This window comes from Mesocricetus auratus, unplaced genomic scaffold, assembly GCF_017639785.1.
Source record: "Mesocricetus auratus isolate SY011 unplaced genomic scaffold, BCM_Maur_2.0 Super-Scaffold_4256, whole genome shotgun sequence".
NCBI lineage: Eukaryota > Metazoa > Chordata > Mammalia > Rodentia > Cricetidae > Mesocricetus > Mesocricetus auratus.
Window position 1 is genome coordinate 94,192,993 of NW_024429182.1, and position 19,436 is coordinate 94,212,428.

The following is a 19,436-nucleotide window of genomic DNA, read 5'->3' on the forward strand; positions in this document are numbered from 1 at the left end:
CTCAATTTTGAGGTGGATAGCATGAAATGGTCCACTTTCACAAACTACTCTAGCCATGACTTGAGACAAGCCCTGGACTTCCCATTACCCAGAGATTGGACATCAAATAACATAGCTAGCTCTCCCAGGACTTGACAATTATCCCAGTTTGTTTTAGGGTCCCCTATAGATGCTGTCACCCCCAGAGAACAGGAAGCAATTTTAAGAATTTAACATCTACATACTAAAAAGTGTTGTGGGTAGTTGTGGATATTTGTCATTATTTAGTGGGGTTGAATAAAATTCATTACTGGTATTGCTTAGGGAAAAAAAACCTGAACAAAGGAGATTGGATTTGGGGATGTGAAGTTTGGGCTAAGGGTTTAGATCAGGGATGGAGCACTAGTCCAGCATTCACTAGGTCCTGGGTTCAATCCCTGAAGTGCAATGACCAAAATAAAACAACAGCAGCAAATGCCCATGGTCTCCTCACTGAGGAAGCTGAGGGAGTTAGATATCAGATAGAGGTCAGGCTGGCATGCACTGTGAGAACCTGTCTCTAAAGAAGAAGAGAAGAGGAGGAGATAACAAACATGTCACACAAAACTCATATCCAGCCACATGATCCACCTTTACCAATTGAAAGAAGAAAGACCCCCAGAGACAGAGACTCCACCTGCCTCAACTGGAGACAGAGATGGGTAGAGAGCAGTGTAAGAACGCATTTAGAAACTAGTGGGTCTACAATAGCAAGACCTGAATATCCCAATGCAGATGGAGCAGAAGAAAACAACCTTAAAAATAACATTATGGATATGATACAGGCTGTTAAATGGGAAATGAAAAATTACCTTAAAATAAGAGGAAAAAATGAACAAAATATTGAAAGAAATTTTTTTAAATCCCTTAAAGAAAGCCAAGACAAAGCAATCAAAGAACTGAAGGAAAAAATCAAGACTTGAAAATTGAAATAGAGGCAATGAAGAAAACACAAACCGAGGGAATTCTGGAAATGGAAAATCTGGGTAAATGAACAGAAACTACAGATACAAGCATAACAGAATACAACACATGGAAGAGAGAATCTCAGGCATTGAATATACAATAGAGGAAATAGATTTATCGGTCAAAGAAAATGTTTAATCCAACAGATTCTTAATACAAAATTTCAGGAAGTCTGGGGCATCATGAAAAGACCAAACCTAAGTATAATAGGGATAGAACGAGAAGAATTTCAGCTAAAACACACAGGAAATATATCCAACAAAATCATAGAAGAAACCTTTCCCAACCTAAAGAAGGACATACCTATGAAGGTATATTGTGATACATTACTCATAATTTATTAAAGCTTTAATTTATTAAAGCTTACCTGAGAATTCAGAAAAAAAAGTGAGCCTCAAATACTGAGTTCAGGCAATGGGGATCTTTAATTCCAGCACCCAGAAGCTAGGGGTGGTAGTAAACACCTTTAATCCTAGGACGCAGGATTAAGAGATAGACAGATCTCTGTGAGTCCAAGGCCACCCAGATCTACACAATACTGATCCAGTCCTAAAGAGAAACAGCTCATACAATGATCTCAGTACCTGGGGTCACATATCTTTAATCCCAACACTAAAGGGGTATAAAAGATAGGATCATTTGGATATATGCCTAAGAGTGGAATTGCTGGGTCTTGTGGTAGGCTTATTCCCATTTTTTAAGATGCACATTCATAAACAAGGACATCTGTTCCACCATGTTCATAGCAGCATTATTTGTAATAGCCAAAACTTGGAAGCAAACTAGATGCCCCTCAACAGAAGAGTGGATAGAGAAAATGCGGTACATTTATACAATGGAGTACTATTCAGCAGAAAAAACAATGGAATCCTGAAATTAATTTGCAGGCAAATGGATGGCACTAGATGAAACCATCCTGAGTGAGGTAAGCCAGTCACAAAAAGAGAACCATGGTATGTACTCTCTCATATATGGATTTTAGACATAGATCTGGGGAGTACCAGCCTACAATCCCATGGCCAGAAAGTCTGGGAAACAGAACCTTTATTCAATGGCTGATGGAAGCAGAGGCAGACACCCACAGCTAAACACTGAGCTGAACTCAAGGAAGGGAGGACTGATGAGCAAAGGGGTTACGATTGGGTTTGTTTAACCCCCAGAAACAGCTGACCTGACAAGGGTTAGCTCTTGAATCCCAGACTGATGGCTGGGAATCCAGCATGGGACTGATCAAGACCCCCTAAATGTGGGTGTCAGTTAGGAGGCCTAGGCAATCTATTGGACTTTGGGTGCCCATCCAACAATGGGAGATGCACTCTCACCCTGGACTCTTGTGGGAGGGTCTATGCCCTGTCCTGGATGAAATGACAGACTATGGACACCCCCACGGAGGGCCTCACCCTCCCTGGGGAAATGAGGAGATATTGGTCGACGTTGGTAGGAGGGCGTGGGAGGAGGGGAAGGAAAGGGATTGACATGTGAAGCAACCTTGTTTCTAATTTAAATCTAAATTTAAAAAGAAAAAATAATAAAAAAAAGATAGGATCAGGGTTTTCAGTAGCCAGTATCAAGATTTATTCTCCAATAACATTGAGGATGGTAAGGTATTTCTTCTGCAGTCATATTGAGGATAGGAAGACACTGAAGTCTCAGGATTCTCCAGCCATATTGAGGAGTGGACAGAAGTCTGGGATTTCAGTCTGATGTTTGTGAAGCCTGGATCACCTTTCAGCCTGACGTAGAGTTAAGAGTTGGTGGCCAGCTGCTTTGCTTTTCTGATCTCCAGTTTGTAGCCTGAACCCAAATTCTCTGGGTCTTTTATTTATTTGTGTTACAAAGATACAAGAAGTTGGCAGAACACAAAGTAGACTGGCTAACCACACAATAATCAAAACACTAACCATACAGAATAAAGAAAGAATATAAATAATATTAAGAGCTTCAAAGTAGAAAGGCCAAGTAACATATAAAGGCAGACCTATCATAATTACATCCAACCTGTCATTGGAAACTCTGAGTCAGAAGGTGGTGATTAGATGTTCTACAGACACACAAAGACCATGTATGTCAGCCCAGACTAATATACTCAGAAAAACTTTCAATCACCATAGAAGGAGAAAAAAGATATTCCATGACAACGCCAGATTTAAACAATACAATCCACAAATCCAGCCCTACATAAATTACACGAAGGAAAACTTCAACCCATGAGTTATCTGTACCCATGAAAACACAGACAATGGATAATCTCATACCAGTAAATCCCAAAGAAGGGAAACATACACACACAACCACCAACAACAAAACCAAAAGTATCAGGAAGACATAATCACAGGTCATCAATGTCTCTCAATCAATGGACTCAATCTGCCTATAAAAAGACACAGACTAACAGACATTATCACAGAGTAAAGAGTTGGGAAAGGTTTTCCAGGCAAATGAACCTAAGGAACAAGCTGTTATAGCTATCCTAACAGCTAACAAAAGAGACTTCAAAATAAAATTAATCAAAAGACAAAGAAGGACATTTTATATTCATTGCAGGAAAAATCCATCAAGATGAATTCTCAATTCTGAATGTCTATTCCCCAAATATGAGGGCACAAACATTTGTAAAAGAAACATTACTAAAGCTTAAGTCACACATCAAACTCCACATGCCAAGACTAGATTTCCACATCCCACTCTCACCACTGAACAGGCCTACCGGACAGTAATTTAACAGATATATAAGGAAACTACCAGATATTATGACTCAAATGCATTTAACCAACATCTATAGAACATTTCACCCAAACACAAAAGATTATATCTTCCTTTCGGCACCTCATGGAACCTTCTCCAAAATTGACCACACTCTCAGTAACAAACCAATCTCAACAGATACAAAAAGAAAAAAAGAAGAAAACGTGTATATTATGGGATCAAATAACTCCCTGGGAAACTCTTGGAAATTGTAAAATGATCAACTGAATCAACACTGTGTCAAGGAAGAAATAAGGAAGAAATTAAAGACTTCCTAGAATTCAATGGAAATGAATACACAACAAACACAAACTGCTGGGACACTATGATAACAGTGCTAAGAGAAAAGTTCGTAACACTAAGTGCTTATAAAAAGAATGGGGGGAGATCTCACATTAACAACATAACCGCACACCTGAAAACTCTGGAACAAAAAGAAGCAAACTCAACCAGAAGGAGTAGACTACAGAAAATTACGTAATTGAGGACTGAAGCCAATAAAACAGAAATAAACACAACAACACAACGAATCAATGAGACAAAGAGTTGGTTCTTTGAGCAAATCAACAAGATAGACAAACCTTTTTCCAAACTAACCAAAAGGCAGACAGAGAATATCCAATGTATTAAATCAGAAAAGAAAAGGAGGACATAGCAACAGACACTGAGGAAATCCAGAGAATCATTAGATTGTACTTTGAAAACCTGTACTCCATCCCAATTGGAAAATGTAAAAGAAAAGGACAATTCTCTGGATTGGTACCACTTACCATAATTAAATCAGGGCCAGATACAAATTCAAATAGACCTAAAATCCGTAAGAAAATAGAAGGAGTCATCCAAAGACTCCAAACCAACAAAAGCGCAGGAACAGGTCGTTTCAGTACAGAATTCTACCAGAATTTCAAATAAGAGTTAATACCAGTACTCCTCAAATTGAAAATGTAATCCACCACAAAAACAAACTGAAAGAAAAAACCCACATGATCATCTCATTAGATGCTGAAAAAGCATTGGACAAAACCAATACCACTTGATGATAAAGTCTTGGAGAGATCAGAGATACAAGGAACATATCTAAACATAATAAGGCAATATACATCAAGCCAATAGCCAATATCAAACTAAAAGGAAACTCACAGGGATTCCAATAAAATCAGGAACAAGACAAGGCTGCCCACTCTCTCCATATCTATCCCATATGGTACTAAGTTCTAGCCAGAGCAGTAAGACAACAAAAAGAGATCAAGAGTATAAACATTGGAAATGAAGAAGTCAATTTTTCACTATTTGCAGATGATTTGAGAGAATACATAAGTGAAATAAAAAATTCTACTAGGGCAGTCCTACAGCTAACAAACACCTTCAGTAATGTGAAATTTGCATAGAACTAGAAAAAAAATCATCCTGAGTAAGGTAACTCAGACCCAGAAAGACAAACACAGTATGTATTCACTCATAAGTGGATATGAGACACAAAGAAAAGGATAACCAGGCTACAATCCACAACCCCAGAGAAACTAGGTAAAAAGTGGTCCCTTAGAGGGACACACATTTAGGGTCACAGGAAGGGAAAACAGTTAAGATCTCTTGAGTGAGCTGGGAGGGGGAATACAAGGGAGGGGATGGGCAAATAGAAACATGTGGGGTCCACATGGCCAAACTGGGTGAGGGACCCAGAGGGAGAGCAATGAAAGAGATACATTGAGAGAAGGAGCCATTAGCAGGTGTGGGAGAAAACTTGTCCTAGGGAAATTCCCAAGACTCAACAAGGATGACCTCAGCTAAGATTCCTAGCAATAGAGAAGAGGGTGCCTGAACTGGCCTTCCTTTGTAATCAGATTAATAACTACCATAATTGTCATCATGGAACCTACATCCAGTAACTGATGGAAGCATGATGCAGAGATCCACAGCCAAACACTCGGTTAAGCTCCTAGAGTTCAGTTGAAGAGAGGGAGGAGGGTTCATATGAGCACGGAGGGTCAAGATCATGATCAGGAAACCCACAGAGACAGCTGGGTGGGAAATCTTGATAGTGCAGCAGCTGCCCTGAATGCAGCTTCCTTCCTGTTCTCATCCTGTAAGTGCCAAGTCCAGCTCCAGGGGAACGCTGCAGTCCTCTATCCCTCACCTTGGTTTTCCTTCCCTTTGGGCCACACCTGCTACCCTAAGCAAAACCCTGCCTGGGGCTCTTGTGGAAGAAGAGCCCATGAACAAGGCTTTCTTTCCATCTGGGCAGTTTTCCCGAAGGTCAGGATCTTTTAGGGTGATCCTGAAGAAGTGACATTACCAAGTTCCTGTGGCACTAAAGAAAAGTCTCAAGCTCCAGGAGGCAGAGCTGACTCAAGGCAACTGTCTCCCTCTGGTGGTAGAAGCACACGTATCAGTGTGGAGACACCTCACTGGCTGGGAGCTCTGTAGTTTCTCTTTCTCAGTTCCAACTTTCGTTTCTCTTCTGGCACACCAGAGATCATATTTAAGGACCGAATCCTCAGTGTGGACTCCTTTCACTCCTCTACACACAGTCGGGATCTCTTGGTTGGCATCGGAAGGTGTGAGCAAATTTAGCGGGCAGAGTCTGGAGGAATTTAGAAGAAAACTCTCAGTACTCTGGTGGTGAGTGAATTTGAAAATAAAAAGGGGTGGGTAATGGGGGACTGCTTGCTTCCTGCTGGGTGCTCTAGAGATCAGGAGGCAGACAGAGAGGGTGGCCTTGAGGAAGACAGGTTTCAAAGTTCAGAGAGGTGCAGTTACTTCTCCAGATGGGGTTCACTCTCTTGTTCCTAATGTTTAATTTGGGGCTGTACCAAGTATCTCCTGCTGCAAGAGAGACACTGCTGCCCATCCCTGTTCCCCAAACTGACCACTCCACTGAAGAAATAAAGTGAGAGTGGTGTATGAAAGCAGAGTTTAAGGTCTCTCTGTGTAATAGTGTATTTACCCATGATTCTATGGGTTCCTTCCAGTTGCTTCTGTCTCTGTGATTAGGAGCCCCAATCCTTCTGCAGCCTCTCATACATATACTTGTACTATGATCAGCCTCAAGTCTGTAGGGAATTCCTAATGCTACTTAAAAGTCATTATATTTGCCTGACTTTCCCTAGGTCCATGTGTTTCATGCCTAAATAAAATTCAGGCCAGACTAGTAATTCCAACTTCAAAGATAGCTAATGCAGTAAGATTGAAAGTCCAAGACCTGCCAGGAGACACAATAAGATCATGTCCAAATGAAAAAAGTACCCAAAGGTTGTTGTTTATTGGGGCACAGTTAGTGGGGTGTGGGTGTCGATTTCAAGTTTGTACTATGCCCAGGATTCAATACCATAGAAAGACACAGAGAAGGAGGTAATGGGAACAAAGAAACAGTGTATGAGAACACTGGGAAAGCACATTTTCTAAAAGTGACAGCTTTTCTACTTCTGGGACACGATACCCTTACATAGCCCAGGATAACCTTGTGTAACTGCCCTGTGTCACCCTCCACAGACACTTGAGCTAGAGGTGGGCATCAGCAAAGTTCCTGATGGATTTAATGGTGTAAAGACTGAAAGATGTCTGCTGTTAGGAAGATCTTGAGAGCCATGAAAGGAAGGACAGGGAGCAGGGAATCCCAGCTTCTCCCAAGCTAATGTAGTCACCAGAGGACACAGGCGAGGCCTCCTGTGTCCAGGATGTGTTCAGGATTGTCATGAGCCCATTGGCTTTGCTTTTGTTCTCTCCTGCTCTTACTCAGTGTGGACACCTCTCTTCTGAACTTAGGCACTGACTTTATTTACTGCCATCTGTTATGTGATATGAAAATGCTCACCTACAGTTGTCCAGGTTTTAAACTTGACAGCATCTAGGGAATACACATTTAGTTGTTCCAGATAATACTACTTAGAAAATGAGTCCTGGGATAATGTCTTTGCCCAGCCTATTTGGAAAAGGTACCATTTCTCTTATGGCATCAGTACTTTGAATTTTCATCAACCTTAAAGAAACAAGTTTTACCTAAAGCTTGTCATACCATGGCTGGTTGGTACCCATGGGAGCCCTGCCGTTTTTGGAAGAGAACTGGAGGAGGAGTTGATATGTGTGGGAGGGGAGAGGCTGGGGATAGGACTTGGAGGAGAGGAGGGAAATATGGGTCAGGATATAAAAACAAAAAAGCCAACAAATATAAATGAATGAATAAAAAAAGAGTTTTACCTTGTACAGAGTTCAAATCCATCAGGAAAAGACCACACTATACTTGAATTATAATTTAATGAATTTATTAATTACTGCTAGTAGTCCAACAGCAGCCTTATGGAGAAGTCAAAGGCTTGTCATACAGAAGAGGCTGGAGGAGGTTTTTTTTATTTTGTTTTGTTTTAGGGTGGCAGCACAATTGTCTCCTTTCTGAATGTGTACCTGACTGAGAAACTGCTGTACTCCCCTCAGCTGTGAGGAGCTCTCACTCCCTGCCACACAGCACTGAGTGGGTCACAAAAGCCAGGGGAAGGAAGTACTTAATTATCTCCTAGCACTTTTACTATTAGGGTGAGTGTAGCAAGGAGTGAGAGTTGCCAGGAGGTTCTCTTTAAGGAATTTAGACTGGGTTTTCCATAGGCATCACATACCCCAATCACAAAACAAACAAGCTGTCTGCAGCCTTAGTGTTTGAATTGAACAAACCTAGTTAGTGTTTTTGATGCCTCTTTAAAAAAAAAAAAAGATGGATTTACTGGAATGGGGAGCATTGAAGCATGATATAGCAACCTATTGCAATGGAAGCTGATAAGGATTGGATGCCTGGTTACTGGGTATCCTCTGTGACCACAGGTGGTGCTCAACCACTGAGCCTTCCCTTCAGCCCTTTCACTGTGTTCCAGATGTAACACTGTTTGGCTATAGAGCCTGGAACTTACTGTCCTCTTGCATCAGCTTCCCAAGAATCCAGGTTTAGAGGCCAGCACCAACAGGCCCAGCTTCTTAATTTCATTTCTGGTCCCTCACTATCTGTGACTTTCTATGCAGTGTATTGCATGTGAATCTTTACTGAGCTTGCTGCCTTTTCTTTCATCTGGAAAACAAATGTGGCCTGGTGATGGGAGTGGTTGCAGAAGCCTTTAATCCAAACACTCAGGAGGAAGAGAGAGGTGGAACTCCTGGAGTTCAAGGCCAGCCTGGTCTACAAAGTAAGTTCCAGGGTGACTGTAATACACAAAGCCTTATCTTGAAAAAAAACAAAAACAAAAATCTATTTGCACTCGTGTTATCTATTTATTTTTCCAGTCTTATTGTGTTGCAGGTGCTTTCTTGTCCCTGCTGTTTCCTAGAAATGACAACAATAAGCTGTTTATTGACTTTACAGAAAAGGCTTTCCATTGCTCTAAATTTCTTATTATAGTAGCAGTGGGCTATTCATGTATGGCTTTAAAATGAGGGAATTTATTTCTATACCTAGACATTTGTGGAATTTGTATTCCTGAAACACTGGTGCGTATTGTCAAATATTTTGATGCAAAGAATGGGTAGGGTTTCTTCCATTTTTGGTGAGGTGTGCAGTGTCTATTGCTTTTGCATACTGAGCTAATAATATTGCCTGTTGTCAGGTGAAATTGGTGTGCACTGAAGTATAATTTCTGATGGGTTTTTGAACTCAGTATATTGCCGGCTTTCAAACCTGGAGTCTCCCATCAATTTCTTTGTCAAATTTCTAGACCAAGGTTATTGAAGAATATTATTTTAAGGTGTGCTACGTTTTTCCTCCCGCTTTTATTAACAATGCAAAGACATAGTCCATTTGTTTGACGAAATAAAATTAACCCGTGGTCAAGAGGCTGAGTCAGCAGTTACTAGCTGACAGGAAGTGGTAGGGAGGAGCCCTGTGTGGCAAGGATTCTTAAGTGTGAACAGAGCAGGAGGACTCAGTGCTTGTGGGAACCAGAGCAAGGAGACAAGGTTAGCTACTTGCTCTTCAGCCTCTGAGAGAGCAGAATTCCCCTCGCCCTTTGAATCCTTAGTTCAGTAAAGGGGTAGAGATCCAGACAAAGTTTCCCTTAGTGGTCTTAAGAAAGCCAGAGCCTGAGAGCAGAATTCCTACAGGCTAAGGGCCTTGTGGCCTGACAACTGCTTGTCAAAAAGCTCTTACAACCCTGAGGTCAGGCTTAGAGTCACAGTACATTTTAAGTTTTAAAACTTTTGCTTATAGGATGTTAGGATGTTAACTGAGGATGTTTGCAAAAGCATGTGGCTGACACGGACACTTTTCACTGTTCTTGAAGGAATACAAGGCAGAAGGTAGAGTCACATAGGACAACAGTTAAAAATTAAGGAAATACAACACAGAGGGTCTCATAGAGGCCATAGTTAGAAGCTAACCATGTCTGCAGTAACTGCCTAGCTGAGAAGCTGGGAGGCAGAAGACAATTGTTAAAAGTTTACCTCTGTATACAGTGGCTGCCAGGGTGCCTGCTCTTAAGGCAGAAAGTGGTTGTTAAAAGTTAAGTGGCTCCCAGCTTTATATTATATTTTTCAAAATGTGCTTGTGCTTATTATTTCATATTCTGATATTCCTGGACCCATCAGTTTTCATGCCCTTTCAGTGTACTGAAGACAAATGAGCCTTATAAGTGGCCATCTGTATAATCTGATCAGAGCTTAACATGTGTGCAAACACATATGTTGTCATTTATTAAATAGCAATAAGAGAAATCATTGCCTAAGTGCATCAGGAGATAGGACAGTGGACAGTTCAGGTCATCACCAGGCTTTCTGGTGAGAAACTGTAGGAGGAGGATCAGAGAGAGTCACACTGACTGTTGCTGATGAAGGAGGAACTACAGTGGCTGGGACATGAATGGTTGGATGCTTTTAACTGAAGTTGTGATATTGTCCTGAAAAAGAAAGGGAAGGATAGAAGGTAGGAAACACTTCCTTTCAGTTCTTCAGTAAAAGGAATAACAATCCTGCATCTGAAATGTGTCATTTGGGATGAAATATAATAGAGGACTTGAAAGTATGGTTGCCATGTGATTCAATTTCTTTGTGTGTTTATCTCCTTTTTTCTTTTCACTTATCATGAGGTCATTCAATCAACTCTGCACAATATGCCTGCTGATTTTTCCATTCTTTCTGGTTTCCCTTTTCCTCATCCCAATCACACAGGTACCTGAGCAGAGTGTCAGTAGTCAGGACAGACAGACCCAGGGTCACAGCAACAATGGCCTCATCAGTCCTGGTGATGATCAAGGAGGAGGTGACCTGTCCTATCTGCCTGGAGCTCCTGAAGGAACCTGTGAGTGCCGATTGTGACCACAGCTTCTGCAGAGCCTGCATCACACTGAACTATGAGGCTAGCAAAGTCAAAGAAGGGGAGGGCATCTGCCCTGTGTGCCGAGTTACTTACCTGTTTGGGAATCTGAGACCTAATCGACATGTGGCCAATGTAGTGGAGAGGTTCAAGGGAGTCATGTCCTGCCCAGAGGAAGAGCAGAAGGTCTGTGCACGACATGGAGAGAAACTCCAGCTCTTCTGTGAGAATGACATGGTGGCCATCTGCTGGCTTTGTGAGAGATCTCAGGATCACCGTGGTCACCAAACAGCTCTCATTGAAGAGGTGGCCTATCAGTACAAGGTAAGAAGAAGGAGGGTGTAGGACACAGAGCAGGAGACTGTAAATGTTGGGAATTCCCCAGGTGGTTTGACAGGACAATTACTGGGACAGCATAGATCAAAGGCTTGATATATCATTCCATCCTTTCTGACCTTTAGAGTCCTAAAAAGACATGATGATTTATTTCACTTAATCATATGAGAATCTGCCTAGACTACAAATACTAGTTTAAAAAATAGTTTTAGAAGTGTCCCTGTGAAGTTAAGAAGATGACAAAAAAAAGGCCATGAGCAGAAGAACTGCTAATTTATTCCATATTTATCCTCTTTCCATGTTAATATCAGATTCACTCACACTACCTAAAGTCCATCCAGTTACTATCAGCACTGGGTTAGTAAATGAATGACATACAGTAGTGAAGCGAATATGCATGGGGCGGGTCTGTATTTGCTAGGATGACTGACTAAGAGAGATTTCTGTGTCTTTGTCTCTATTTGGGTTGGGTGTGTATAAGTACAAGACTTGGGTGAGCTATAAACTGCAGATTTACATGATTTCTGTGTATAAATCATGGCACAAGTTGTAAAAAGAGAACAGTCTTAAGTGTCCTGTCTTTCCAGAAGGGGCTTGTTCTTTGTTTTTTTTTTTTTTTAATCTTTGGTTAAAACAACCATCCTACTAAGCACACAGCTTGACTCTGCTACAATTCCTCTCCCACAGGGGAAGCTCCAGGCAGCTCTGCAGACACAGATGGCAAATGAGAAAGGATGTGATGAATGGGAAGGTGACCTTCAAAAGGAGAAAACATACTGGGAGGCAAGTGGGGACCCTTCCTAAGGGAGTTAGCCTGATGTCTGGAGAGACCTGGGCAAGAAGCTCCCTGACTCTTCACTCCCTGGTAGTTGATGAGGCCAAGGGCCCTTGATTAGTCCTCTCTACCTGTTCTCTTGGAGCTGGGGCTGCACAGTGAGTGCCTCACAACTGAGCCTGGCTATGTGAGGAGCTGAAGCCATGGAGGGGCCTGGTGAGAATGGGCACTGAGTCCTGGGTCTCGCTCCTGTGGTGTTTTCTGGAACTATGACTGTTGGGAAGATCTTGGGAATACTCACAATTCTATTCTTGGGGTTAAATTATCTGAGGGGTTCAGAGATAGAATGAGGAGTATTGAATGCAGCTCTGTGAAAACTGAGCCACATCCAGGCATCACACTTTGGCTCAGGTGGCCTTGGTAAAGGTGACCTAAGATCTTTGTTTTGGAATGTCATGAACAGACTGAAAGGACACACCTGTTTCCCTAAGACTCCCTTCCCTCCCCCAGCTCAGTTCCCTGTGAGAAGTCACCATCACAACAGTGGTTTTCTGCCCTCCAGTCCCATCAGGACAGTCTGAATTCCTCCCCCCTTTCTTATCCCTCAAGACCCAACTACAAAGTGATGTAGAAAATGTTCAGATGAAGTTTAAAGGACTGCAGGAATTCCTGGACTCCAAGGAGAAGAGTGAGCTGCAGAAGCTGATGCAGGAGAAGGAAGGCATCATGAACAGCCTGGCAGAGTCTCAAACTGAGCTGGAGAAGCAGAGGGAGGCAGTGAGAGACCTCATCTCAGATGTGGAGCATCAGCTGAAGTGCTCAACCATTGAAATGCTGCAGGTAAGACTGCAGGGGGTCCCAGCATCTGAGAGTCAGGAGACCTGGAAGACATTGCCCTCCCTCTGTGCCCTCCCTGAACTCTTTCCTGAGCCAGTTTCAGAAGCTGAGGAATCATTGCATGCATGGGTGGCAAGGAGAAATTGTGTTTTTAGCTTATCAAATACTGTACTAAGCTGAAGCTTGGACAGAAGATTTATTGCTTAACGTGTAGTTATTATGCTGCTGTGATGCTGAGCATATGTGAAGCACATTTTAACTGTCATTATAGCTTCACTTGGATTTAAAATTAGTAGAAATTATTTCTCCCCTTGTATGTTTGGAGACTTTCACCATCTCTGCCTCTGAGACCAGTGATGTGATCAGTGGGAGGTGAATATCCATTCAATATCTCAGAAAGTTTTCCCTGCTTCTATCTTTGAATTTCTTAGATGAAAGGTGTCTTATTTTTCCTTACAGGTATAAAGTTTATATTAAATTTCATCTCTATTACATTTTTAAATGATTTAAACCAAAGCCATATTCTGGTGATGAATACCTCTTCGGAATTTGTTACTTTTATTTCAACTGTCAATGGTATAGACCATGGTAGATGTAGGAACTTCTCATACTGCATTAATTTATTGGTTTTCATTGTGTGGATTTAATAATTATTGAGAATATTCATTAATCACCATTATTAGACAGAGTTATCCATACAGACTAAACACAGACATTTCACATAGATACTAAGTTAGCCACCATACCTACAAGCCTGAAATTATATCTCTTTCCCAAAGAATCTGCACAACTTTCCCTGCCTCCAGCCCCTGATGACCCAAACTGTAATCTTTATTTTGTGACATCAATTTTTCATACATGATACATATTTAAATTGTATCGCTTAGTGTTGTTTTTTCCTGTGCCCAGCTGTTTTATTGTAACATAAATTCTCTGACTTCAGCCAAGGTACCACAAATGGAAATACTTCTTATTAAGTGTCTAATATTTTAACATGCATGCTTATCATATCATTTATATCCATTCCTCTGTTGATTAGTTCTCCTGTTGCCTCTATTTTATCTACTATGATAATGAGTCAGTTGACATGTTCATGCAGATGTCACTATGAGGACAAGTTTGATCATCAGAATTCACCTATAACTTGAATGATTAGGCTTCCCCAGAATTCCTTTTACTATGGCATCTACTGTTGTTGGTTTGTGTTATATAACATAAAGCCATGTGTAGCCAAGCATCTACTGCCTGTGATCCTAGGACTTGGAGCTTCTCATATACATACAGAAAAACATGAGAAGCATGTAAAAATGAAAATGATATATAAGCTTCCCATCTTACAACCAGGTGTGCTGGCTCACTCCTTTAATATAGTAATGGGAATGCAGAAGTTAATAAGCTACATGGGTTCAAGGCCAGCCATGGTCTATATAATGAGTTTCAAGGCAGCAGGGATACAACTGGTCAGGATAGAGAGTTTAAGAAACTACGGAATATCTAAGCTTAAATGGAATTTATATACCCCACCTCTTACTTAAAGGCCCAGGGATCATTGCAGAAGAAGGGGCAGAAGGAGTGTAGGAGACAGGAATGATGAAGGGCTACAAAGAAAACAATGTCTTCTGGACACAGCTTAGCAGCAGCACATATAAACTAAGGCTGTTTGTGACACCAAACCCAAGAACTGTGCAAGCCTAAACTACACTAAATTCTACTATCAAAAGTGGGCTTCCTGAAGATGTGCAACTATGCCCAAGGAGCTCCTGGGAATTGTTACCACTTAGGAGAAAGGTTACATTTCTCAAAGAATGTGACTTTAGTAAAATCTACCAATATCCATCGAAATCCAAACAAGCAAGATTACTTATATAATATTAGGTCTCAAACCCAGGGCAAATGGCTAACTGAGATGCCTACTTAACATATCTGATGAACCAAGTCTTGTTATCTGTTCCATATAAAAGAACCAAGTTAATATAACAAAGCAGAAAAAGAATATTTATTTTTGGCCACATTTCAAAGATGAACAAAGATTTAAAACCCCCCTCTGTCAATCTTCAGTTTCCCTAAGAGATCAAAGTTTAAATAAAGAGCCAAGAATATGCACATATGAGTAGTCCAGGTCAAGGTGTGGTCCTGTCCATCACTCTGCCATCATTATCTGGGTTACAGACTTGTACTTTAAGGTGGGCTGGCAAGTAACTGAACTCTTTTTAGGAGGCCAGCTCTCCCTCAGGCTAGAGTTGTTTTCCTTCTCCCAGTATGAGATTCCTGGTGAAATTACCATTTTGGGGATGGGAGTCATTGTTTAAATGGCCTGTCAACTAGAAAGAGCACATTTTTCTATAGATTAATTTCTTTTTCTGCCAGGACAATTAATTACAAAGAAAAAAGAGAGAAAGGGAGATATCATTAGTTGGTTTTAAATATCAGACAATCTATGATTCTGTTCCTTGTGGCTCCTTCATTACCAATTTATTAAATTGTGTCTAAATAACGAAAATAATTTGGAAATCAGCTTCTCAGACGTGTCAGTTCTAAGTAAGGTAATGGATATCGAACATGGAGCAAGTGAAAAGTCATGTGTTTATGTGTTTAGTAGTACACACAGAAAAATGTATCTAAGCTTTCAAACTATTGTGTATTCATCTTTGGTCTCCAAAATATTTTGTATGAGACAGAAAATAATCTGTTTGGTTATATGTCATTCAAGTATCATATAACATCATATCTTGGAGATCTGGAGTGGGGGGGGAGTAGCTAGCTTCATTCTCTTTTGACTTTGTCTCTGTGGCCATTGAAAGTATGACCAGAATATGCAAGAACATGTTATTAACGATGTTTTCTCCCTCCTCACTAGGGAGTGAATTCTGTCCTAACAAGGTATGTGTGGGCTGACAGAGAAGATTAGCCCTGTTGTATGGTGAGAATGATTTAGTGTCCAACTAGAATAAATGTCTCATGAGTTTGGGAGATTTTAATAGTGTTATTCTGAAATTCCAGTAAGGAGGAGGGGAAGGATAGGGTCTGACTCTTTTGTAACTACTGAGAACAGATTGATTCTACTTGGGGACTGGGTAATGGGGAGTCCAGAGTTAGGCTCAGCAGTGGGATGAGTCAAATGGAGCCATAGGTGCTTTCAGACTCTTTGTGGCTCCATCATACTGTGTGCTTGTGTCTGGCTCTGACTGCAGTTAACAAGACTTGATTCATAGATTCATCCTAGCTAGGCTGCGTCTTCCTTGGCTGCAATGTTCACAGATTTGCACATTGGGAAAATTCCTGGGGATCTGTGTGTTTCTCGTGGGATGGGAGAGATCCAGAGATCCTTTGTGGTTGTGCTTAGCTTTTTCACAGACTTGAGTCTGTGGGCACAGCTGCTCCACATGAATCACATACTTCAGAAGACTGGAAAGCTATACCCTTGTATGTGAAGAGTCACATCCAGGCTGCTGGCATCAGGCTCATTCTGAACATATGGAGCTTATGTTATCATTAATTTGGTATTCCTCCATTGCCAAAATTTCATCTTAAAAAAGAACTTGAAGATTCAAAAACTAGCAAGAGGGTCCATATGGACAAACGTGTTTGAACTCTTGGCTTTCTCCAGATGGTTTTCTCACAACCCATGAATCTATTACCCAGGAACAACTTATGTATCACCCACTTTTAGACTGTTCATGAAAACTCACCTTCTTCCTTCCTTCCTTCCTTCCTTCCTTCCTTCCTTCCTTCCTTCCTTCCTTTCTTCCTTCCTTCCTTTCTGTCTCTAATTTGTTTTTCACACAGGGTTTCTCTGTGTAGCCTTGACTTGACTGAAACCCACTCTGTATACCAGGTTGACCCCGAACTCAGAGATCCTCCTCAATCTACCCCTTAAGTGCAGGGATTAAATGTTGTGACTTCATGCTCAGCCCACACATCATTTTTTAGCTACCTTACACTGATTTCTCTTAAAACTCAGTAATTAATCATTTCATAAGAATGCTAGAAGGGAGAGTGGGGGAACAAGTTTTTGCCTGTAAATTGAGGAGCTCTGCTGCTGAGGAGCAAGACTTTCCCACATCACACAGCAAGTAAGTGGTGAGCCAGGAGTGAAGAGTATGTCGCACAAGTCTGCAGTTAGTAGTCTACCCTCTTTTTCCCTTCTTGGAATTTTCTGGAGAGCTCCAGAACATCTGTAGTTAGAATGAAAGGGAGTCAGTGGTGGTCAAAGGTCACAGTCTGACATGTGAAGGTCAATCTTTTGTCCCAAGGAGCCAGACCTTAGGAGTGAAACTAACCACAATGGTCCCAAGAAAACAGAGAAGGATCTTCAGAGCTCCAGATGTGAAAAGCATGCTGCAAGTGTTTCAAGGTGAGAGCAGCTGCATTCTGAGGGTAACTGGGGGATTCCAGCTGGGGCTGGGGCTACACTCTCTGGGAAGACAGTGATGCTTCTGCACATGGGTAGAGGACTCAGAAGAGCAGATAGTGTGTCCCAGTGATTTCACCATATTTAATAGGAAATCATCATTCATCCCATCCTATATCACAATTTATAGTCCGTCCCTTAATCTACATTGGAGATTGACTTTAATGTTTTGATTCCTTTGCTGGCAGTTAATGTTGTGAATCTTCATCATTTCAGGGCTCATGGATGCCCAGCGCTACTGGGGTAAGGAGAAATCACAGCACTATATGCTACTCTCTTCTTAATGCCTTTTAGAATTTGTTTCTCTACTAACCCTCATGTGATCCATGTTACTTCTCCCAATACATACAGCAGTCTGTCTTTTCTTGACTTTAAACACAGCTCTCCGAGTTCCCTATCAATTCCTCCTTAGGCTTCTGCTCCTTCCATCACAAACAAGACTATAGCTTGCCTCTCATGTGAGTTTTAACTTCTATATCTCATTTTTCTGCAGTTTATGTGACCCTGCGTCAAATGCACAATAAAAATGTTGCCATTAACATGGAAAAAAGACAAATACAACTTCAATACAGGTATAGAAGAAATTTGCAAGATTATGAGACTTTTGATTTAGGTGTCCTTGGAATTCCAGCTATGAAGTCAGGGAAACATTACTGGGAAGTAGACGTGTCTGGGTGTGATGCCTGGCTCCTAGGATTAAATGATGGAAGACGTGCTCAACCCCAACTATGTTCAATGAATCATATGGGCATCATGTATAATTCTCACGATAAACAACATGTAAATTATCAACCTACATGTGGCTACTGGATTATAGGGATGAGGAATAGGTCTGTATATAATGCATTTGTAGAGTGTTCTGTCACCCACAATGCCAGTGTCTTGGTCCTCTCTCTGACTCGTCCTCCCAGTCGTGTTGGAGTTTTCCTGGACAGGGAAGCTTGCACTCTCTCATTTTATGATGTTTCCAACCATGGAGCTCTCATCTATAAATTCTATGAACCTTCCTTCCCTGATACAGTCCATCCATATTTTAATCCTATGGAATCATCAAAGCCAATGACAGTCTGTAGGCCACCATTCTAAACCCTCACCAATATCTGCACAGTGCCCCCTTGTCTGGTATATTTCATATGCTTGAGCCCTATAGGATCATTATAACTTTTTTTCTGTCTTTGGTTGCAAGGAAACATTGGGGTTGCCTTGGTCCAGCTGCTTTGAGAAGCATGTGCCACAAGTTTCTCAGTTTAGAGTCCATGACTCCTAGGACACAATGTGACATCCAGTTTCTGAAAAAGGAATGCACTCCCTAAGGCAGTGAAGTGTTCAAGCAATTTTGGGTTTCTCTGTATGTTCTCTTAATAGTCAAGGAAGCATGGAAGCTTGACAAGAAAATTGAACTTAGACATTAATCTTGTGTATGCTGTATGATTTTCAACCTTCGTTGTTTCCTGGCAACTGCAATTGTATTGATCCTGGAAATTACCATTGTATTCTATTTCTGATACAGGTGTAAAAAGTCTGATTGCTCTCAATAAAGCTGGCACAGTCTCAGTCTTGCTCTGGCCCACCCAACCTGTGCCTGATTTCATACTTTGTAGCCAATCCAGGTGACCTTGGCCAGTAAGTAAGCACTGGCAATTACATTTGGTCTATTTAATAACTTTCAGTTCTCATACAAATCAGTAATGTATTCTTTTCCTGCATCCAGTTGTTTGTCTGTTTACAAGACAATAGTAATTCATCATCTTCCTCATTAGGTAAAGTAAAACCTCTGCTACCCTCTACCTCCTGTTTGTGGTCCCAAAGAAACACACCTTAAGCCAAAGAAATACACATTGGCCCTGCAACCAGAACCAAAAAAAAAAAAAAATGTATCCAGACTCTGAAACCTGTTCCAAAGAAACACACTTTATCCCTGGAATCAGAGCCAGTGAAAGAAATACACCCTGGCCCTAAAACCAGAGCCAAATGGCTAAAAAGGACCAGAGAAAGAGACACACTTTGCCCTGAAATCAGAGCCAAATCTGACCCTAACCCTGTGCAGAAAACCAACCAATCCATGA

General features: G+C 41.2%; 1 pseudogene; it reads left to right on the forward strand.

Annotated features, from left to right (window-relative positions):
• The first annotated feature begins 6,208 nt into the window (after positions 1-6,208).
• LOC106022655 lies at positions 6,209-18,162 on the forward strand (annotated as a pseudogene).
• Positions 18,163-19,436: the final 1,274 nt, after the last annotated feature.